The sequence below is a fragment of the Microcebus murinus genome, chromosome 8, assembly GCF_040939455.1.
Source record: "Microcebus murinus isolate Inina chromosome 8, M.murinus_Inina_mat1.0, whole genome shotgun sequence".
In the NCBI taxonomy this organism is placed as follows: Eukaryota; Metazoa; Chordata; class Mammalia; order Primates; family Cheirogaleidae; genus Microcebus; species Microcebus murinus.
This window is the reverse complement of record NC_134111.1, coordinates 37539870-37563563: the sequence shown is the minus strand read 5'-3', so window position 1 is coordinate 37563563 and position 23694 is coordinate 37539870.

Sequence of the window (23694 nt, the reverse complement as noted above, 5' to 3'; positions counted from 1 at the left end):
AGAAGACAGAGCCATTGACGCTGGCCACTGATCTTGGCACCTTCTAATTCCAGAGAAAGCAGAACAATTGTACCTTTGTTCTGTCCGAGCAATCCATTTCATGAACAGAGAAACAACCTAACAAACAGCCCTGCCAGCCCACAAAAAGCTGCCTGCTCTTCTCTGGAATCACCCAACTGAATCGCCAATGGCACCCAAACTAACTGCAATGCCTAGCTCTTTAAAGAAGATATGGGTATGAAGGACAGACTGCAGACACAGGAATATGTCTTCATATTGACCTACTCTCAAACTTGGCAAATAACAACCTGCCTTAATAATCCTTGACTTTCAGACTTTGTCTTCAGTCTTCAGAAGTTTATTTTCCTTTATTTCCCCTACATTTGTCATTCAACTTTGTTCTCTTCATTGCATCTAAAAAGCATGGTTTTCTCAAAGGATGGCCTTGAGCTTTTCATTTGCAATCTTGTTCCCAAATCTTTCAGCTTTAACAACTCCTGTTTTGACTTCAGACTTCAAAATCCAGTCTCAACCTCTAACATTCTGCCCCATTTTCCTCCAAATTTTCACACTTATCTTACCAGAGGGAGAGGGAGTCTCACTGAAACAGAGATCACTGGCATGAGGTATCAAAGATAACTTGAATTAGAGAACAGGTTGAGGAAGGATTCAAAGGTGGCACTGCAGTCTCCAACATGGTGGCCGAGGGAATGGTGGTTCATTAATGGAGAGGGAATTCAAGAATGCAATTGGTGGTGAGACTGAGGCATCTAGTTTGTGACATAAAGCATTTTTTTTTTGGGTGCTTAAATGTGTAGTGTGTCTTTTTACTGATAATTTTTTATGTATTATCATAATCTCTGAAAATATGCAATTAAATTTCTACAAAGATACGAAGAGAAAACAAATGTTATCATGAAATTTTTCTCTCTGGCAAATGAATTCTAATAAATGTTCTAGGTCTGCTTATAAAATTGTAGCATTAAATAAATAATGAATCCAGACTTAAGTAAGGAAAGACTTTACTCAAAATGATTATTGCAGTAGGGGGAAAGGACCTATTGAGATATAAGAGGGAGACTACTAATTATAATAAAGCGAATGCTCCAACCATGAAATCTGCAAGTGTCTCAATGGTCAGGCAGAAAATGGCTTTTCTATTATAGGGAGGGATGTTTATAAGGCTAGAATGAACTTGGTATATGGAGTAGAATGAGCCAGGGGCACAAATACACATTTGATCAGGGATGTTTTTCCCTCAGATCAGCTGATTCTTGAGAGGGGCCATTAAGGAGGGATTGCTCCCCATTCCAATGTCCAAAGTTCAGAGAACTGAGGAAGGGAGAGAAACCTGATCAAGTTTGGTCAGGCCAAGTTAGTGGACATTTTGTCCATATTGGTCAGTAGAAATGAACAGTTTAGCTAATCATTTGTAAGATAAAGAATAAGAATTTGGAGGGTCTGTGGAGTCCTGTCATAGGTAAACAAGGGTTCCTTCACGAGTCTTACCTAAGTCTTGTGGGGAAGGGTGGCTCTCTGCAGTAAGCCATTTCTTAGGACATGGAAGGGTGGAGGCAATTTCTTGACCGCCACTGTTTTCCAGGAGCACAGGGCTCTGGTAAAGTTTAACATTGTCGGTAGCATTTCAACACGACCATTCCATTCAAGGAGTAGCTAACCCAAAGTTTTAAAAAATGTATTTCAAAAGTCAGTAATTAATCCTGGAAATTAATATCCCTGTTGAGAACCTAGAAAAAGTTAATTTACTCCATTTAAGTAGGAGAAACGGTGAAATGCAAAAGACTATGCAAGATCACTGTGGTAATGAGAGAAAATTGGACTGCCATGTGTTTTCTCAATAAACTTATGTTGCCTATCAGTTTATTGGATGCTAGCTTTCCTCCTCTCCTCCTGCCTCTTTTGTTGAGCCTGTTTGCCTGGCATTCTGACTCTTCCCTCCTCAGGTATTTGTATTTTCCATCATGGTCCCAAATAAGCCATTTAATAATGCCAAGAGGACTATTTTCACTGGAATGTTATTGTGATTTACTAGGTATGCAAATATATTATTTAGGTGAGGGAAGGAAAATTTCTCTTGTACATCACACAGAAGTTGGCCCATGCACTCAATAAAAGCTCATTATGGAAAGATTATAAACGTATAACAATACATTTTAAGTGAGGTGCAATGATCCATAAAATTGGTGTGGCTAATTAGCAGATCAAATCTCTGTAAGAACTGGATGTCTTTAATATCCTGCAGATGCTTAGTTCTATAGGTATTTTACCATCCACAAATGTTTAGTAAAATTAAATAATAGTATAAATGTTCAGTGGGATTAAAGCAACTGTAAAATGAAACCAAACAAAATGAGTTTATTTTGTTAATAGAATAAAGAGAATCCCAGTGTTAATATAACATTACACAAAATCTAGAGCAAACATCCTCTGAATCCCAGCCTCATTTCACATGTAATTAACCTTTCTCAATCAAGCTAAGCATCCCTCATACTTTCCTTCTCAACTGCTGCGCATCCACGTCTCTTCGTTCAGGTGAATAAAAGGCAGGCATCCATTTAGACTAGTAATACTGCCCCACACTGTGCTTCCAGAGCTACGCACCCCAAGAATATTTTTTTTAAATGAGAACAGTGGCATTGTTTTTTGTTTTATTTTATTTTTTATTTATTTTTTATTTCAGCATATTATGGGGGTACAAATGTTAAGGTTACATATATTGCCCATGCCCCCCCACTTCCACCCTCCCGACACCTGATAAATGTTATTCCTATATGTCCACTTAAGAGTTGACCCGTTAATATCAATTTGCTGGTGAGTACATGTGGTGCTTGTTTTTCCATTCTTGAGATACATCACTTAATAGAATGGGTTCCAGCTCTATCCAGGAAAATGCAAGAGGTGTTAGATCACCATTGTTTCTTAAAGCTGATCATTTCCCCCAGCTCATGAATATATTTTACAGATCTTGTTTCTTCTTGAAGAAGTAGGAGATATTTGATGCTGACGGATAATATGTTTAGTAGCAAAATCTCCATTGTTAGTCACAACTGAAGTGGACATGTATTATATTTTGGTCTTCTAGCAACCACTAGTTGTTTTCTGATAAATGCTAACATTTTGGGGGCAGTAATCTACCTCTTTGAGTTGGATTCCATCCCTTCTTTACAGAGATGAAACATAGTACCTGGGCTTAGGTCACCCAGCACATTCCATTCCCCTGGCCTCACTGATGGATATACAGGTGGACTCAAGATTCAAGTTGCTCCTATCAGGGTGATTATAAAGGCAAGTGTGAGAGCTGCTTTGAAGAGAATCTCACTCTTTTTCCTGGGACCTGAACCTGAAAAAATGTGAGACTATCACTGCTGTAGCAATTCTGCTACTATACAGATCCAGAAATTAAAGACAACAAATAGAGGAGAGTTCAACCAGCAGCAGGGAGAAACCACATCCCACTGATGTTGTTTGAGCGTATATAGGGTTGTTTCTAAAGCCAGTATTACTCCAAGTTTTCCTAGTTACATGAGTCAAGACTTCTTCTTTTAGTTTGTAAGGTATTTTCTGTTATAACCAAAAGAGTTCCAAATGATACAATATCAGGCCAAGGAGTTAAAGTAATATAGTCAAGATTATGAGCTGAGAAATGATACAAACTTGGGTTCTAATTCCAGTTCAGCTACTAACTTCCTGAATTTTCTTTGGCAAATAGCTTGAGCTATTTGCCAAATACAGTTTCTACCAATACTTAAAGGATCTATGAAAGCTTTGTTATAATAAATAGAATAATTGGAAGACAAAGTGGAAAAAAATTTTTCAGAAACTAGACTAAAACTACAGATTCATCTGTCTTTGTCTTCAAATTATATTATTTATTTTAAAATATCTTCTATCATATTTTTAATATTCAAGATTGTTAGTGTTGTTTTCTGAATGTTGTTTTTATATAACATCTCTTTTCAAGATAGGAGAGAAAATTAGATAATTGTAGGAAGTTCAATATGTGAATAATAGGATCTCAAAAAGGTAGGGACAAATAAAACAGAGAGCGCTGTAGTTATAAGAAAAATAATAAAATACAAATTTCCAGAACAGAAGGCCATGAAATTCAGTATTGCAAGGTCCACTGAGGGCTTAGCATGAGAAAGGGGAAAAATGCCACCTGAATGTGTATTACCATGATATTCCAGAATGCTAGTAGTAAATTCCAGAAACATCCAGAGGAGATAAATAGATCGCATGCAAAAATCAAGAATTGATATCTATATGGTATTAGATATTGAACAGCTTCACTGGAATGCTTTCAAAATTCTGAGGAAAAAAGACTTCTTGAACCCTAAACCTTGCCAAACTGACAATTAATTAAAGCATTTATAAACTTGAAAATATATCTTCAAACATTCAAGTTCTCAAAAATTTACTTGCCTGGTACCCTTCCTAAGGAAATTATTTGTGAATGTGTTCTATTATAAAGGAGGGAACCAACCAAGAAGAATTAAAACCCAGGTCACAGGAAAAAGCAGAGCCACGCCGAGAGGTGACAATTGTGATAGAGATCCCAGAAGGACACCTGTGCTGCAGACTACAGAGCAGCCAATCCAAAGGGAGTGAGAGGACTCATAGTCATGTGTCGAAGAAAAAGAAGTGGTATCACCTGATGAGTGTGCGCACTAAGAGTGTGAGGGTATGTCAGTGAGAAGTACACTGAGCAGTAACCAGGCAAAGAAACAGAATACCCAAGAAATGATTAACTCCAGGAATTAAAAATGTTGCATGCATAAGTCATTCATGGTCCATTATGTGGCTCAACTGTGAATATTTGCAAAGATAGAATAAGGTAAATACTGAAATTATGAATTAAAATAAGATAGTGATGGGACTTTATTGCCTATATACTGTGTATATTGAAGAGGGGAGATGTTGAAGGGAATGACAGCAAGTATTCAGCGCGGTGGAGAGGGAAAAATGTAAAATTGAATCTCGCCCTTACATAGTGGGTAGACAATAGATAATACTCGTTCCCCTAGCAACAGCATTTCATTCCTTTGTAGTTTTATCCTCACTCCCAGAACCAGTCTCATTGCAAGGGCCCTCAGACACACCCACTAGTCTGTTGGCATCTCCTCAGAGATCTAACTTTTAGCCCCCTGGGTCCCCTCTTCCAAACTCCTAACAATTCTAACCTCTTCCATTTGTCCTAGTAGCCCTAGGCTTGGTACCATGTTTCCCTGAAAATAAGATCTACCCATAAAATAAGCCCTAGCAGGATTTCTAAGCATTTGTGCAATATAAGCCCTACCCCGAAAATAAGACCTAGTGATGGGCGTGGCTACGCAGCATATGTGCACAACCCATGCATTTCTGCACAGAGGAGCAGCCCTTCTCATCTGCCCCATCGTGACAGCTACTATCCCAGAGGTGACAGGAAAGGTGCGGGCAGCCCCACCCACAAGGCCAGCTCCCCCTGTCAGGGCCTGGCCATCCTGTGCGTGCTGCAAGCTGAGGCTTTGAGGGGAAAATAACACATCCCCTAAAAATAAGCCCTGGGGTGTCTTCTTGAGGAAAAGTAAATGTAAGACCCTGTCTTATTTTCAGGGAAATACGGTAACTATTTCTTGCAGTCACTATCTCTTTGATAACTTAGTTTTCCTTTTGCCTTTGCAGTTACCTAGCTAATTATTTATACCTGTTTAGCAATTCTTTATATTAAATTTTCTCTGATAAACCAGTTGATGTGATTTCTGTCTCTTGACCACTTTGAGACTGATAAAATATCTAAAACTGAAAATGCTAAACAACACCACACATCTACTGAATAGGCATGGAGATATAAATCTCAGATGAAACTAAGTTGTAGGTGGAGGTGGTTTCTGCTGGGTGTTTTTTGTTTGTCTGTCTTGTTTTGTCTGGAGCAGAACACTTATTTCAAAAGGAATTTCGCAGGAAGACACTATGTTTAAATGATAAAGTGGAACTTCTCCAGTGGAAAGGTTGACTCTGATAATTAACCAGAGCCTGCCAACCTAAGGCACCTCCTTGGAAACCTTCTGCGAGAAGCCAGAAAATGTTTATAATACGGGCCAAAAAATAAGGAATACCAGCTTCCAAGTTCCATTCATATACATAACAATATAGAATCCTAAGTATGTGATTTACTAAATGTTCATTTGCCTATTGTCTGATGACAATATAATCTATTGGCATCCCCCAAATAAATATGACACAGTTGATGTAGGACGAAATACCCTATTCATACTTAGATGGTATAAAACACTAAGAATTTGGAGAAGGCAGCCACTCAAAGAAGGGGTGATACTTAAGGTAAAACTTTCACATTGTAGACACAGGAAAGGAGTTAGAACATAGTCATTCAAAAATAGATGTATAGCAGAAATCTTAAGCAACCAAGTATTCAGGTCCTACGTCCACCATTTTACAAGAATTAATACTTGCAAGAAAAATTGTTTGCAGGATCATCCAAACATCAGTATCTCATTGCCTGAGGCTAGTTTAGACATGTAGTAATTGCATCTTGTTTCCCAGTGTTTGTATGAGCTTCTGCATGCCCCACTGATCCATTGATTCTGCCCCACAGGTTACTGACTTCAGTTTTCAGTGAGGAACATGCTGAGATAAGGGCTTTGTTTCCTCTACTCTACCAATAGAGTGATGCTGTCCTGGAAAGTCAGATTTCTAGGTACTTCAAGTTTCCTGTGGCAGTAGTTAATTATCCAACAGGAACTTTTATATTTCTAGGAGAATTACCTCCAATCCTTGGAGTCCCTGCAATGCTCTTGTGAATCACACTTGAAAACAAGCTTTGTCAAACAGCAGGGTCTGTCTGAATGTAGGTCAAAAATAGAAAACCTTTCAAAAGATTAGCAGCAACTGGTGAAAGACAAGACAGTGTCAAAATTATTCGCAAGCCCTTTCCTTCCTCTTAAAACCCATTAAGAATACCATTGTTGCTGAAATTGGCTACATTTTAACAGTTTGGTATAGTTTTGAAAATCTCTCTTTCATGCCAGTCTTCTAACCACCAGAGAAAAATTGTAAGCCCTAAATCCCTTAACTTTTAAGGGACCACAAGAAGAATCTAGAGTTGAATATAGAAAAAGTTTCACATGTCTATGTCATATTAGGAGCAATTTGATAGATGTAGACTTCTTTTTAAGGTAATAAACATCAATTTCAGTGAAGGTTTGGTACAAAACTTAACACAAAATGAAGCAACCAGCATTGTAGAAATGATATACCTGATTTAGTAACAATGTCTGGTTTGTGAAAGTGTCTCCATAATTTGTGCTGTTCTTTAGACACAGATTTCTTTAAAAAACATAATAAAGGAATTTTGAATAGCAACAGTCCATTCATGTTTCACCCTCAAAGTACAATTCTGTTGGCTTTTTCCAGTTTACCTAAGGAACGGGAGTGGATTATTTTAGTTCCTAGTAGATTCTCTTTGTTCTGGAACTAGCACTTGTAGCTCTTTTACTCATACCTCATAAAAATAAAGACAGTTTTCAGTGGCTAGTTAATATTCAATTCTATGTATCTTCTCATCATTTTCTAATCTTTACAATAATCCTGTGAGATGGTATGATTATTTATCTTGGAATATGGACACTCACCTTCAGAGGGTTTGGCCCCAAGTGTGCCAAGGAGAGCCTAGAACTCTCTTTTCCCATGGCAGTGTTCATGTTCTTTCCATTAGTCAAGATGCCTTCTCTGGTAAGGAACATACAGGTTTAGATAGAGAGGACACTTTATAGTGCCTGATGGTGGGGAATAGTGAGTCATATGTGGAAGATGAAAATTAGTTCCAAGTTCATATAACCTCTTTGGAAGAGATTTCCAGGGCTAGAGAAAACTTTAAAAAGAAAAATTTGCCCATAAAATGGGAAAGTTTGACTAACTTAAAGAAAAATCATAATAATTTTTTTGGGGGGGAGAAAAAAATAGAAATTCCTTGGTCTATTCTTAAGGAAAATTGTCTTTGTTGTTAAATAATCTTTTGGAAACTTTTATGGATACTATAATATACTGCACTTGGTAGAAAAATATCTATTTTTTTTAAAAAAGAAGCTAAATAGAATTAGAAAATCATGTTGAGATGGGGCTGCTATGCTACATACCCCTCTGTAATTTTGAGGCTGCCTCCTATACATCAGTTAAGATACAGGGGTCAGCCAAATTTTTAATTTAGCACGATTGTAAATTACTGTGCTTAATGGACCTTTGGTGATGCTCACAAATACTGGAACCACTAGTGTTAAATTAGTGAATGATGAGTCTGTTGGCCACGAAAGAAAAGTTACTTTAAAAACCCCATAGCTAGTGCATTAATGTGTCATATCTGAATTTTGTTTCATTGAAAATAAATATATTGTCATTGTTAAGAGTTTTTGTTCTGTTTTTTATTTTGGATGGAAGTGGATTGATAATGCTTAAGCTAGGGAAAATAAGATATATAAAGTATGTAGGCCATTCTAATATTTTAGATTCTAGTTTTTGCTAATTTTTTTCTTTTTTTTTTCTAATTCTACCTAATTTCTTGTACAGGTCTACCTTCAAAAGTTCTTTAAAGTTTTCAGTTTACTGCATTTTATGGAGGAAATTCATTAATATATGTTGTAGTGATATTCCCTAACCTGGGAACTATGGAAAGACTTGTGACATCAAATAGAAGAAGAGAATGAGAAAAGACAGGAGAAATGGAGGATGGAAAGAGAGGAAATACTGCAGAGATAACGGCAGAACTTCTCATAATTAAAAGAAGATGTAAAATTTCAGATTAATGAGAGTCCATGGAGTGCTAAACAGAATGGACGAACACCTTATTGTGAAGTCTAGTAATATCAAAGGCGATGAAATCTCTAAGTCCTTCAGAAAGAAAACGGATTAGCAACAAAAAACACCCCAAACGCAAGAATCAGTCAACAACTAAAGTCAACCTGCTCAACTTTTAGAAAAAGCATTCTGATGCTTACTTTCATATCTGGCTAATTTTATTTACACATAAGAATAAAATTAAAATGATCTCAGATATGTAAATTCTCAAAGTTGAACACAAAATGATCCCAATTGAAAATACTCTTGTAAGAACACTTCAGCATGACAAACAATGAATTCAGTAGTGGGTGTGGGTGTATCTATATATCATGAATTAACTCAGTAAAAATCTATTGCTGTCTCTAGGAATACTAACCAATAAACACTCTGACAAAAAAAAAAAAGAAGCTAGAAAATTCCCCAGTGATTTTGTTAGACGTGTTTGTAATTTGTGAGATATAATTGGTACAAATTTCTGGAAAGAAGTTGTGTCCAGAATCTATGAAATTTCATATCCTTTTACTCTGAAATTTTACTTTCAACAATTTTTCTTAAGGAAAAAATTAGAAATGTGGACAAAAAGGTAACTATGATGGTGTTTATTGAAGTGTTAATTTACAATACTGAAAAATTGGAAACAACCCAAATGTCTAGCTTTATGGAAGTGTTTAAATGTATTATGATACATGCATAAACTAGAATATGAAACAACAAACACAAACAAATGCAATGTGGTTGAAGAATTCCTTATGGCTTGAGAAAATGTTTATAACATAATATTAAGTGGAATTAAGCATGATAAAAACAAGTCATAATATGATTTCAATTCTGGGGAAAAAAGTATATTTACAAAACAAAAAAGGATTGGAAGGAAAATTATTAATATTAATACATCTGATATATATAACAATTTATAATAATAATAGCAATTATCTTAGAACAATGAGATTGTTAAAGATTTTTCTTTATACTTTTTCTATTTTCCAAATTTCAGCAATATACATATTTTACTTATATAATCAGAATATGAACACTAATACTGGAATGAGAAAATGTTTTGAATGCTGCCAATCAAAATTTTTTAGGCTTGTCAATTTAAGCACTTTTTCTTTTGCTTGTATGGATGGTTTCTCAAAATATACCTGCTTATTTTCACATCATTCTGAATATTACTTTTCCAGATTAATTCAGCATTTACAATGGCATACCAATTAAAACCATTGGCAATGAAAGACATATTCATAAATATATATATTGTTAATGCTATGAGTCTTATTTTTATTTAAATTTTGGTCTAGTTTTAGAGAACTTGTAGTATTCAGATACTACTATACCTCATTTAAAGAGAATTTTAATTCTTTCAAATTTATGATTGATTTGGCCTAATCATTTAAACTGTACATGAATGGTCCTTTCTTCCTCACTCTTTGACCTATTATCAGACATATTTCTCTGACAGTAGATTTTTTTCCTTGCAAAATAAAGACAAGTATACATATTTTATAATAGAGATTTTAATCCCAGAGTTTAGACTTACCTAATTACTTTTTTTATCAATATATAATTAAGAGAGTACTTTTGTACTCTTTATACTGTTCAAATGTTTAAAAAACTCTATATATTGATGACTTAAAATTCTTTTTGAATGAGTACATGGGTTTGCAATTAGGAGAAATAATGACTTTCATATATGAACAACTTATATATCTTATACACAAATAGAATTTGAATATAAAAGCACTGAAGACAATGTTAACAACAGGACATCAATACCTCTAAGCTCCCACATGTTTTATTTCATTCTCTTTATTCACAGAAAGTGTCTCTAGACATTTCCAGTAATATCAAGGGATAGTAGTTATTCACATGAGCTCAGGAAAAAACATATTGCCATGTGACTCTCTGTTGCCCCCACTTCATGTCACATCAATACTTCCTTCTTATAAATACTGAAGTGGATACCCTAGCACAGAAGGTGAGGGAAGAGTATGAGAGAATTTGCCTGGAAATTCAAGGAATTCTCTCATATCTTACCCAAGTCCACCAGGGTGGTACCACCAGGAGTCTGCAAGAGTCACAGCATTACTGGGCTTGGATGTGCCCAGTGCTGAAGTGGCCAAAGACTTAGACCACAACATTCAATTACCTTTGAATACCTGGAAAGCCTTCTCAAGAAAGATGGGTTCAAACAATCGTAAACTCTTCAATTTCCAGACACCAATGAATATCTACAAGCATCAAGAACACCCAGGAAAACATAATCTTACCAAATGAACTAAATGAAGCACCAGAAACTAATCCCAGAGTGATGGAGATATGTGACTTTTCAGACAAAAAATTCAAAATAGTTGTTCTGAGGAAGCTCAATGAACTTCAAGACAAGAAAAAGAAGGAATTCAGAAGCCTATCAGAAAAATTTAACAAAGAGATTGAAATAATAATAAAAAAATCAAGCAGAAATTCTGAAGCTGAAAAATTCAATTGCCAAACTGAATAATATGTCAGAGTCCTCAACAGTATAATTGATAGAGCATAAGAAGGAATCAGTGAGCTTAAAGACAGGCAATTTGAAAATACATGGTTAGAAAAGAAAAAAGAATAAAAAATAATGAAGCATGCCTACAATTCCTAGAAAACAGCCTCAAAATGGCAAATCTAAAAGTTATTGGGCTTACAGGGGAGGTTGTTATGTCTTCATGCATTTTTTGTTTTTAATAATTTTTTTTTTACAGAGATTTAAAGGAAGCTATGGCTTCCATCTTATTGCTTCCTGAAGAAGTCATTTTTCACGAGAGTTTTGGTCTTACAACTCATTGATGCAATGTTTTATTTTTTGTTATGCAGAAACCAGATTAAGAATCCTATTTCTTTGTTTGGCTCTTTTTTTTAGCTTACCCATACTTATTATCCATATATGGTAAGATTTTTATCTAGAAACAAGGGAAATGACTTTCTCTTGGATCTCCTTCTTAAATTTTAGAACTTAAATTTTTAAAATTTGACTCCTTAAATTTTAAAAATTTCAGGTTATTAGAAATTTTTCAGCACCCACATTTAAATGCTTCTTGCTATATAAGTTATCTAGCTAAGTGTGGAGACACAAAGATGGAGTTAGAGCCATAGGTAATTATGGCTGGAGAAAACTTCGTTTCTGTGCCAGCTCTGATTATGTACATGTGTGCACACATATGCATGCACATATGAAGTTACTATGGCAGGTGCCTGGCTAGGCATACAGAAAACTCCTTCACAGTTAACAAATAGTCTTACTTCTTTGACCCAATCATCATTTTAATTAAATTGCTCAACTTAGTGAAACTGTTTCTCCAGTGCCCCTGCCACTTTGGTTCTTTAGTGGTCCATTGTCTGATGGGGTGATTCTTGCCTTAGTTCCTGATTCACTGTCCCAGGCAGCTATTTAAGATATTAAAGATAGCCTTGCAGTCTTGGACTAGATCTCCATATTTGGGACTTTCTCTTTTGACCTGCAGTTTCTTCTCATTTCTGCACAGATCTTAGGATTTACTGTCACCATGGATCTTATGAAATGTTTTATTTATTGGCTTAACTCGATTTTTTTAAATAGGATAAAAACTAGTCATCACTTTAGAAAGATAAAACATTTAATAAGTTATAATGGTTAAGATTTTAGATCAATTAGAAATAGATGATAAAAATGACACAAATATAATGAATTTTACAAAACCAAGGGGTCAGTGGTATCTTTGATAGGTAAAAGGAAAATTTAAAAGGAAATATTAGGTTTAAAAAGAATGTTCAGTTCTTGAATCTGTTTATCTATAAGAAAAACCCACTATAGATATTCTAGACAGTGATCTTTAAATGCTTGACCTAAATTTTTATTGGACTTCTGCATTTGCACATATGAATGAACCTGTAAAATCTATTTTTAAAGACACCATCTATGATACTGATGTATAGTAGGTTTGGAAACCACTGCTCCCATTTATTTGAAAAATATAGATTTGGAGAGAAAGCAAAAAATTTTACTATATGTATGGAAATCATTTTAAATAAAATAGGTGTGGTTATAAAGCAATATAACATTAAAATGCAAAAAACATGAGCATTGAAATGAGTATTATTTCTGTTGGATAACTTTCAAGTCTGCTGTTTATTCCTTAGATTTCCTCAAGGTAGAAAATCTTCATCTGAGCCGGGTGTGGTGGCTCACGCCTGTAATCCTAGCACTCTGGGATGCCGAGGCGGGCGGATTGCTCAAGGTCAGGAGTTCGAAACCAGCCTGAGCAAGAGCAAGACCCTGTCTCTATCATACATAGAAAGAAATTAATTGGCCAACTAATATATATATAGAAAAAATTAGCCGTGCATGGTGGCGCATGCCTGTAGTCCCAGCTAGTCGGGAGGCTGAGGCAGCAGGATTGCTTGAGCCCAGGAGTTTGAGGTTGCTGTGAGCTAGGCTGATGCCACGGCACTCACTCTAGCCTGGGCAACAAAGTGAGACTCTGTCTCAAAAAAAAAAAAAAAAAAAAAAAAAAGAAAATCTTCATCTGAGAATGGATTAAATTTTATTGAAGTCTTTTGGAATTATCTTTTTAGAAGATTGAGTAGGCCTTTAGGAATCTCTTTCCAGGTCTTGGTCCATGGAAAAATGAAGATGAAAACTAACTCTTCCTGAAGTTATGATTGGAATTCAAATATCAGTGTGAAGATAATTATCATTATGTTGATCAAAATGCTTATGATCAGAAACTCATTTTAAAATAAAAGAATCACTTATTCTTGACACTTATGTCCACAGTTCTGACACAAATAGGAGATAAGCCTTTTTAGTACATGCAAAAAGGCCCAACTATTAAATCAAATTTTATGTTCTAAGTGAGATTGGTATTTAATTACATGACAATTCCAGTTGAATGAAAAAGAGAGGGCCAGAAAACTACTCTTTCAATAACGGACTTCAGATAATTTAACTGTATCCCAGCACTGTTCACATGTTTCAGTAGCTTGTATATTAATTTTAAGGGTAGATAACATTAAAGCTAAACTAGTTCCATACATGATAAGCATCAGAAGATTCATTTCTATTATGCGAGCATTGGGAAGTTCTTAAATAATCTGAAATTAAAGTTAAAAAATTACTACTTTTCTCTACCGCCCCTACTTTAAAAAATCTTATTTTTCATTTTTTATTTCTCTACCATATGGTTGAATTAACTTTATCTGTATATTGGCCAGATAAAAGAATGTATAGTTTCAGAAGGACATTCTTCCTTGCCATGGTTAATGCCTGTATTCCTCTACAGTGTTTTAGAAGTAGAGAAATTACCCAAGAGACTCTATACTTTCTATGCTTTGCCTTATCTGGAGCATATCAATTGATTTACTTCCTTTAAGTTTCACTTAATTCTTAGAAGTAATTTTTAAAAGAATTTATACTTTCTTCTAATTATGGAAATATGAGTGTTATAAATGACACATATGGGCAGAGATAAAGGAAAACAAAGTTATCAAAGATCTATTGAGAAGCTCTGACCAAGGTTGTTTTCTAATCCCATACTCTTGGTGGGATCTGATGATGGCATACCAAACATGTTTTGACACATCTTGTCTTGTTTTTCTTTTCTTTTTTTTTTTTTTAGCAGCGAGGTCTTGCTCTGTCACCCATGCTGGAGTGCAGTGGCACCATCACAGCTGCACTGTAACCTTGAACTCCTTTGCTCAAGTAATACTCCTACCTTAGCCTCCTAAGTAGCTGGGACTACAGTTCTACACCACCACACCTAGCTAAACATCCTGTCTCATTATCCAACACATTTTTTTCCAACAAGGAGAAGCAAAGTTCAATTTCTTTGCTGTGAAGTCTTATGAGAATGTATAAGTAGATTATTTTTAAAAAATATAAACCACCCTAATTATACATTTTTCTCCTATAATATTGAAATCACCTGTGGGATTCAGTCCCAATTTTTTGAAGATGGCTGGTGGCATTCCCAATAAGGCACTGTGACTATAAAAGTACAGAAGAAATACACTTAACATCATGTCTGAAAAATTATAGTCTAGCCCATCCTTCTCATTTTGGGACAGGAGCATTTGTACCCTGAAACATCATGCACTGGCTTGGTGACACGGTCAGGATCTGATTCCAGGTACCTCGATGAATGCTCTCTTTCTCCTACACTATGTTTCATTGTTGATATCGCTTCTGGTTAAGTTACTTCTCAACTAATTTTCAAAAGTCACCATTTCAACAAAAATGCCAGCAATTTATTTCACATTACAGAGAGTGAGCATGGAGCTGCAAAAGGAGGATACGCTGACAGAACACTATGTAGGCAGGGGTCTTTAAAATGGGTGGTGCAAATACAAGGGGGGATCAGAAAGACCATCCACCACTGGGCTCAAAGGGGTTCATAGTGAAACATGGCTGGAGAAGAAAACATCATGTGTAAAGTGACCAGATCCCAAGGCACCATGTTGCTGCTGCATGAAGACATCTAGAACTTCTTCAGTCTTACCCCAGAATCTTGCCTCTGCTGAAAATAAAGGGGAACATTTCTCAAAGTCAAGACTCCAATCTTTGTTCAATTTTCAAATTATATTTTATCCTTCACTTTCCACTCCTACTCATGAATCATACTTTTTTTTGTATCTTTAGGTAAGGGAACACATAGGTGTAGTAAACATAAGCAATGCCTGTGAGGAGTGGGAAGAGATTGTAGGACTAGAAAGTCATTATAGGGTTTTGTTGTTCTTATTTTAGGACTTAGGTAACTTTCTCTCACTTCTTTTAGGACCTAAGAAAAAGGACTCATGACAATTTGTGGCTGACTTAGGATAAAAGGACCTGAGTAGCCATGTAAATTACTAACGGCATTGTCTATATTGTGGTAAAATTATCTTTGGGCCCTGTGATCACAGATATAATTTAGTTCATTGAATTTATTTTAATATCAACTGGGTGTATAAACTATTTTTTGTAAAATGTATTTATATATGAAGCAACTAGTCCTTCCCTTTTTTATTGATATAAAATGCTGTCTTTTTATTGATATAGGATAAAAATTTCAACTCAAAAGTAGCATCTTTAGATAAAAGAATTCTATCATGTTTAAGAAATTTAAAAATTAGGAGGGATTTTATTATATTATCTTTTGTGTATATAGATTGTTCACTGTTAATTAGACATACATGTTGAGTTTTACTTTGAGTTATACTTTTGTTTTTTGAGGAAAATTTATTTTACTGTATGCACATTATTCATCTGTTCTCTAATTGTTTCAACTTGTACAGATGAGTAAACATACTCTTTAAAACACAACTATTCGGGATTTTTGTGGTGGGAGGAGGAAAACAAAGACCAAATTAAAAGTCATTGAATAGTACAGAAATTTAAAGCTATGCAATTGACAAAATTGACTTCAAATATAATCAGATTAGTTAACTTTAATATGCCAAAATCTTACGTGTAACAATTTTCCCTTGATATTTCCCTGAAACTACTTTTCCCAATAATTGGAGGTGCTGATATTTTGATGAACTTCTAGCACCCTGGAATTTAGGAAAGAAGAAACTACTTGCTTTTGTAAACAATTAGAGCTAAATACTTTTTTAAAGTATTAGCTGGTACGAATTTTGTCTCTGAATCATTTGTTGGCTACACAATTTCATACTCATTGGCTCAGGAAAGGATTAAAGATGAATAAATTTCGTTGTCTTTTGTGTTTCAAAAATTTAGGTCCTTGGGAAAATGGAAAGGACTTTGAAGAAGGCAGTGCATTTGGAAGAATATGATGAGTTATAAATAACATTTCTTGAACAAAGACTAGAAAAGGTTGAAAGGAGAGTAGTAGAGTTAGAGGAAGGCCAAGGAGCCCTTAAATACTTCACGATCCCTGATTATGTAGTCTTTTCCATCTTCATCCCCAAGAGGCATGCCCTGTTTGGGTTGAGGGAAAGAACAACAGAAAGTCCAGAAGTGCTGGGGAATCTTAGAGCAGATGGAAGTATGCATTGCTCCTCCAGATGACAAGAGCCCAGCATAAGATTATCCATGTGATAGTTCAGACAGCTCCATAGTTTCCTTGTGTAGACAGGAATGAGGTCTACAGAGTCACATCATGCACTAGGAGGAGCAGTAATAGAGGAATAGTGAAGTAACAAAAATGAGTCTTTGGGCCTTTAAAAGATAAAGTATTAATCGCATGACCTTCAAAAACTACTGAGAGGTAGGTGGAGTCACAGTTCCCATGGTGGATGCCAGTGTAAATGGTGGGCACCAATGGCACCATAATACAACCTTAACTTCCTGAGGCCACGACACTATGTAAGTTCCCAAGAACTTGTATGTAAAGCTAGGGGAAGTGGGAGTTCAAAATAGATAATAATTTGTCATGGAAATATTTTAAAAGTTACTTTTCTTACATACTAAAATGTGTGGATTAACTTTCATACCAGAAAAAAAATATAGCATTAACCTGAGTTTGACCTTTTCTAATTAATGTTCGTTCTTACACATGATGTCTTCTTACTCTTACACGGACTCTATAATATATCTAGGGCAGAGAGTATTACCCAGGGAGGTTGTGGTGTACACGAGTTTAGAAGGTAGTCTCTAGCCAGCCAATTGCCTTAAATTTGAATTCCAATTTGGCAACTGAACTGCTCTGCAAAAGGGAATTAAATTGTACCTGTCTCACAAAATTATATTGAGGAATTAGTGAATACAAAATTGATGTGATTAAGAAAATAGTACCTGAGTGATCAATGCATATAAACTCTATCACTATTTTATAGCATGGAGTTCACTTTTCTTAAACAAGATCATATAGCTAATAAATGCTTGAGGCAGAAATCATACTTCAGTTTACATGCTATTTCCATGATAACTAGGTGACTGCATAACTCATTGTCTAACTTGGGAAAATTTTGAGAATAAAGTGAGGGTTATTAATTATGCCAGGACAACAGGCCTGGGATATGGCTTGTGGTTACCCGAGCTATAACCCAAAGCACCAGGAATTATGTTTATTTTGAGCCCTTGTGCTATGTCTTCTGTTATCTACTTGATCCTGATTTTTTTGTCTTTATCATTAAGTCCTGATTGCTGTAGAAAACCTTCTATACATAATGTTGTGGAAGGGGTACCTGACCACATTGATTTTCCCACCAACTAGTTGTATGATGTTGGCCAAAGTCACATAACTTCTCAGAGCCTTGGGTTAAATTAGCCCTGTCTAAATCATTCCTTCTATAACTTTAATTCCACCTGCATTTTGCTGACTTCATTCTCCATCTTTGGCAGTCTTGCCAATAGTGGTTTTCCGAATCTCTGGACCCTGCCTTGGTGTCCTAGTTCACAGACTTTTTCAGTTAAACACTGCTATCCTTCCAGTCTTGAGCCTCACCTGCTATGGGATGTCAGCACTGATGTTTATTTATCAGATTATTAGTTTTTTGGCATATTATTAGGATTGTTTAAAATACAGGCATTTCTGTGTAAATGGAAATGCTTTAACACTGTATCCGTTTTAATAATCAAGCCGAAGAAACTGCAGCCATCAAACTCTGGTGCAATCTCTTTTATTGAATGTGATAACATTATTGGGTAGCACTCAGTGTTCTTATGGGGATTAATGCATGAAAATGCCATTTTGCATAACAATAATGTCAAAAGCATAACTCTGAAAAGGCCCACCTTAGTCATAAAACTCAAGCAGAGGATTGATACATTATCTTTAAAGAATTCCAAAATGCTTTGTGATTCTGCATTGTATAATATCTCTGACAAGATATAGGAAGAAAATCTTCCATTTAAGTACACAGGTGCAGATCTGATCCCAGAGCTCTGTTTCTGAAGTCATGTTTGTTTTAGGTAAAGGTCACCAAGAAATGTTCCTTTTGAAACTTCAGATATTAGAAGAAAATATGGCAATATTGGGGTGAATGACCTTTGTGTTGATCACTCTGTCAAGAATCCATAAATATGGGCGCGTGAGAAGAGACTTGTCCTATACTCACAGATTTTTAGAACAAAATTCAATATTTGGAATTATTGTCACCTTCATTTTATTTGACAAATGCATGCTCGGTGACATCAATATTTAAAACCTTTAATATCACACTCTCTTGATTGTGATTCTGTAAGGAAAAACACTCTTCTCTCTTCTTTCCAGCATCAGGTATAGTTGAAATACATAATAGTGAATGGATCTATATACTTATATGGTTTTTATTCTGACTTACTTGTTCCTCATGGTCCTTTATTTTGTGCTGCTGTTTACCAAGAAACACCATGTGAAAGTTAATAATAACATAATTTAGAGCAATAATTACATTTTTATTCAATAGCTGTGGGAAAACACTGGGTTGAATAATGAGCTAAAAATGAGTGTCTCAGTCTTAACAGGACATTAATCAACATATTAACTGTGTGGGCAAACTGATTTGAGACTGTTATGGCTTAATTTGTCTCAAAATCATTATTTTTAATGTATTGCATAATGTACTTTAAAATATGTGTTGAACTGATTATAAGTAAGCATGAGATTTCAACAGAATAGATACTACTCCTTATCATGTCATGACTTATCCCTTTTTTATAGTTCACAATATAAAATCAATATTCCTGAAACTCTGACATTTCACAGCTATGCTCAGATAAGGCTAAATTAGTTCTGCAACCTCTCTACCTAAATTCTGTTATAACAACAGAGCCTATATATTTTCATAATCCTGAGTGCCAAAAATACATTTATTATTCATTGTTGTTTTAAAAGATTTTCACAAAAATGTTTAAATGCCATCATAGTTTAAATGCCATATAGTTCCAATAAATAATAATAATTTTCCAAACTCAGGAATCTTTGACCAGTTTCAGATGACAAGAATTCTTAACCCTAGATCTTCACTTAATAGGAATTTGATTCTTTGGAGACCTCAAGCACTCCAAAGGATTCAGCTGTCCTCTTCAAACTCCTCTTCCTCATCCTTCAGGAATTAATTTCAACATCACTCCCCAAGGAAAGCATACCTGATGCCTCCCTCCCCAGACCAGGCACAGATCCAGAGGGAAAAACCCTATCATTTGTGTGTGTGTGTTCATCAATTTCTTTACATCATATATGCATCTATCTATGTATCCATGTATGTATGTGTGTAGCTATCTATTAATATCTATGATGGAGCTAAAATAGTTAAACGAAAAGCTGACTACAGCTAGAAAGGTTTTGATCTAAGAGTAAGGTAGAATTCTATTCAGGGATAAAATTGGTCAATTTTATTTTATTTTTTTAGGAAAAACACTATAATAGTTTTAACGTATAAAATTGAAGAACCTCTTCCTAGGAATATATAGCCTAGGTGAAAAGTGTTAAGTAGGAGCAATTAGGTGGTGCTTAAAAAAGAAGAAGAAGAAAGAGGGGGAGGAGGAGAAAAAGAAGAAGGAGGGAAGAGAAAGGGCAGGGCAGGGTGGGGAGATGGAGGGAGACAAGTGAGGGAAGAGGAAAGGAAACAGGAATTTTGAGTCTTCATTTGTGAGGAGGTTAGATAAGAGCTTAGGAGCTCTGAGACTCAGAGAAAATTTGAGAGAGAGAGGAGAAAAGTCTCCATGAGGAAAGGGTGGACAAGAAGGCACTAAACTTAGGCCTAGGGGGAAAGGCAAGGGAGAAATTCCTTATGGTGGAAAATGGCTAATATACGTTGAAGACATCAACGTCTAATATTCAGTCTTAAGTTGCTTGTTGTTCTGCACAAGGCTGACATTCCCCACCCCCAATGTAGCATCAAACTTACGGAAAGAGTTATTAACACATCATTCACCCATTGATGCTTATGTCAAGAATTAAAAAGGAAAAAAGGAAAAGTAATATTTCACCCTTTGGTGAGTGATATAGGGAAGAGAAAGATGAACAGCCATGGATAAACTTTAAGACAAACTGCGGAATCAAAAATGAGGTGGGAGGCCGGGCACAGTGCCTCATGCCTGTAATCCTAGCACTCTGGGAGGCTGAGGGGGAGGATTGCTCAAGGTCAGAATTCAAAATCAACCTGAGCAAGAGTGAGACTTGTCTCTACTAAAAATAGAAAAAAATGAATTGGCCAACTAATTTATAGAAAAAATAAGCAAGGCATGGTGGCTCATGCCTGTAGTCCCAGCTACTCGGGAGGCTGAGGCAGGACGATCACTTGAGCCCAGGAGTTTGAGGTTGCTGTGAGCTAGGCTGATGCCACTGCACTGTAGCCTGGGCAACAGAGTGAGACTCTGTCTAAAAAACAAAGAGGCAGGAAAAGTAAAATAGAGCAAAAGGGACCAGGGAAGCAAAAACCTATTAAGCACCCACAGGGATATTGAGAGAGGCAGGTTCTCTCTCATTACACATGTACAATGCATGTTTATATATATGTAGTGTATTTATGAATATCCTGAGACATGTTCTAGGATTTTTATTTAGGTAGCAAAAGAAGGGACCATCTCAGGAAACTAGAGGACCACAGCCAAACATCTATTGTGGAAATGGATGAATGTTGATATAATATGACAATTTTCATAGCTGTCGCCAAGGTCTTCTTACTCATGTGTTTCTCTTCTGGTCCCAGAGAAACCACTCTTTGCCTGAGGGGTGGGTCACTACCGTATGGAACCAAGAACTGAGTTGAGTATTTGAACAGGTTTTAAAATCCACAGCAAAGACATCATTTCCAAGCGAAGGCTTTCACTTGCAGAAACCATGTTCCTGAAAGAGACAAAGTGTTTTAAATTTTCTAAATGGATTGGCTGGAAATGTCAAAAGATCTAAAGGAACAAAAACTAAGTTTATTTGAAAATAAGACACTGGAAAGAGAAAGGAGGCATTTGTTCTTTCACACTGCAGTAAGGCGATTAATGGTCAGATGGTTGCGGAGAAATGGAGGAGGAGAAAGTGCCCAGCTGCAGTGGGGGGACACCAGCTTTTACACCCATCACTGCTCCGTCTGCTAGGGCTCAATCTCAGGGAAGGAAAGGAACAGATCTCCCAGGCCAACTAAGAAATCTAATATTCAGCATCTTTCTGGGAAGACTGCAATCTTCAGATAAAAGCTCTGTGTTCAACAGGGCACAGGTTGGTAGAATAGCTGGAATTGGGGGCAGTGTCTGGGGGAGGGGTCTAACAGGGGACTCAGACAGATTCACTGGCTCTGATGTGGGTCAGGGAACACTGACACTTTCTGAACATGCCTGGAAACTCACCAACTACCTTAGTTTTTGTAGGAAAAGAAATATCCAATTTTTGTAAACCTAAGTAATGACTAAATAGTAAACCTTAAGCAGGGAAACCCTAAATGTCTCCATTTCCAGCCCTGCTTTGCTCTGGTTTCCATTTCCACAACCATGGCCAGCATGTTAGAAAGCTCATGCTAGATCTTTTCTTTTTCACCATAAATATGCATATTATTATTTTAGTCTCTTCATTCTTTGCAGTCATTCTCTGACTTCGACACCATTCTTCTTTCTATCAAATTTTTTTGTCTCCAAGGTTTTTTCTACTTTATACATCATATACAGTTACCCAGTCTTATTTGATTTTGTTCACAATGTCTTTTGCCTTTTTGATTTCCTTTCCTTTCCAACAGACTTTACATAACAATAGCTTTGGAGCATAATTTTTATTGCTTTGTTCCTGCGCAATTTTAATAACCCCAATCATTCTCCCTGACTCTATTTTCCCTGCTCTCAATAATCGTGCACTCCACCATGAGCTTATGCTCCCTGGCATAACACGTGGATCATAACACTCCCATGTTTGCAAACTTTCATGGGTAAAACCTGATATTCAGGCTTTCCCTCTACTCTTATCTCCTTTGTACCATAAGTGTATAGCAAGCCCCAAACACTGTTCTAATATTTGGAGATAAAGAACTGAATACAACAGACAAAATATCATCCTGTGGGAGCATACATTCTAGCAAGAGTAGAAAGTAAACATGCATAATGGTTAGTAAAGTATCTAATATTTTAGAAAATATGTGCTAAGAAAGAAAGTAAAACAGATTTTTGCTATTTTATTAAGGTGGTCAGGAAAGGTGTCATTAAGAAAGTGAATTAGACAGAGGGGGCATGGGAATGAGACTCCCTTGGAGCAGAAATTTCCAGGCAGATGGAAAAGCCCATGAGATGACCTAGAAGTAGTAGAGTATGATGAATGTGTTCAACAAACAGCAGAGACTCCAACATGGGTAGAAATGAGGGAGGCAGGAGGGAGAGAGAGGATAGAAGGACATGAGATCAGAGAATTGTTAGAAGGTCAGATTATGTGGGGCCTTTTGAGAATTTAGCTCTCACTGTAAGTGAAGTGGGAAACTATTTGGTGGGGTTTGAGGAAGAGTAGCAACATGATCTCACTGTCCAGAAAAATGTTTGGGAAAAAGCATTTCAAAGGTGAGAGTGTGATTAACTGTGTTAAGTGCTGCTGATCAATAAAGTAGGATGAGGACAGAGAACTGACTATGAGATTAACCACAAATAGTGGGGTGGGAGACTGGTGTAGATGTGACATGATCAGAGGGATCTTTTAAGCAAAAATGGAAAGAGAAGAACTGGAGACAGTGAGTGGACCACTGTTTTGAGGAATTTCATTATTAGGGGGCGAAGAAATGGGATGATAGGTGAAGACAAATTGAGGTCAGGAGAAGATTTTTCTTTAAGAATAAAGAAATAAAAGCATATTTTTGATGGCTATTATTCAGTGGAGAAGAGTAAACAAATGAAAGAGAAGAGAAAGGAAAGAATTGCTGAACAATAGCCCTTCAGTAGGAGAGGAGATCCAGGGCAGAATTGAGGGATTGGTCTTAGATGGGAATGTGCACAGTTCCTCCACAGTT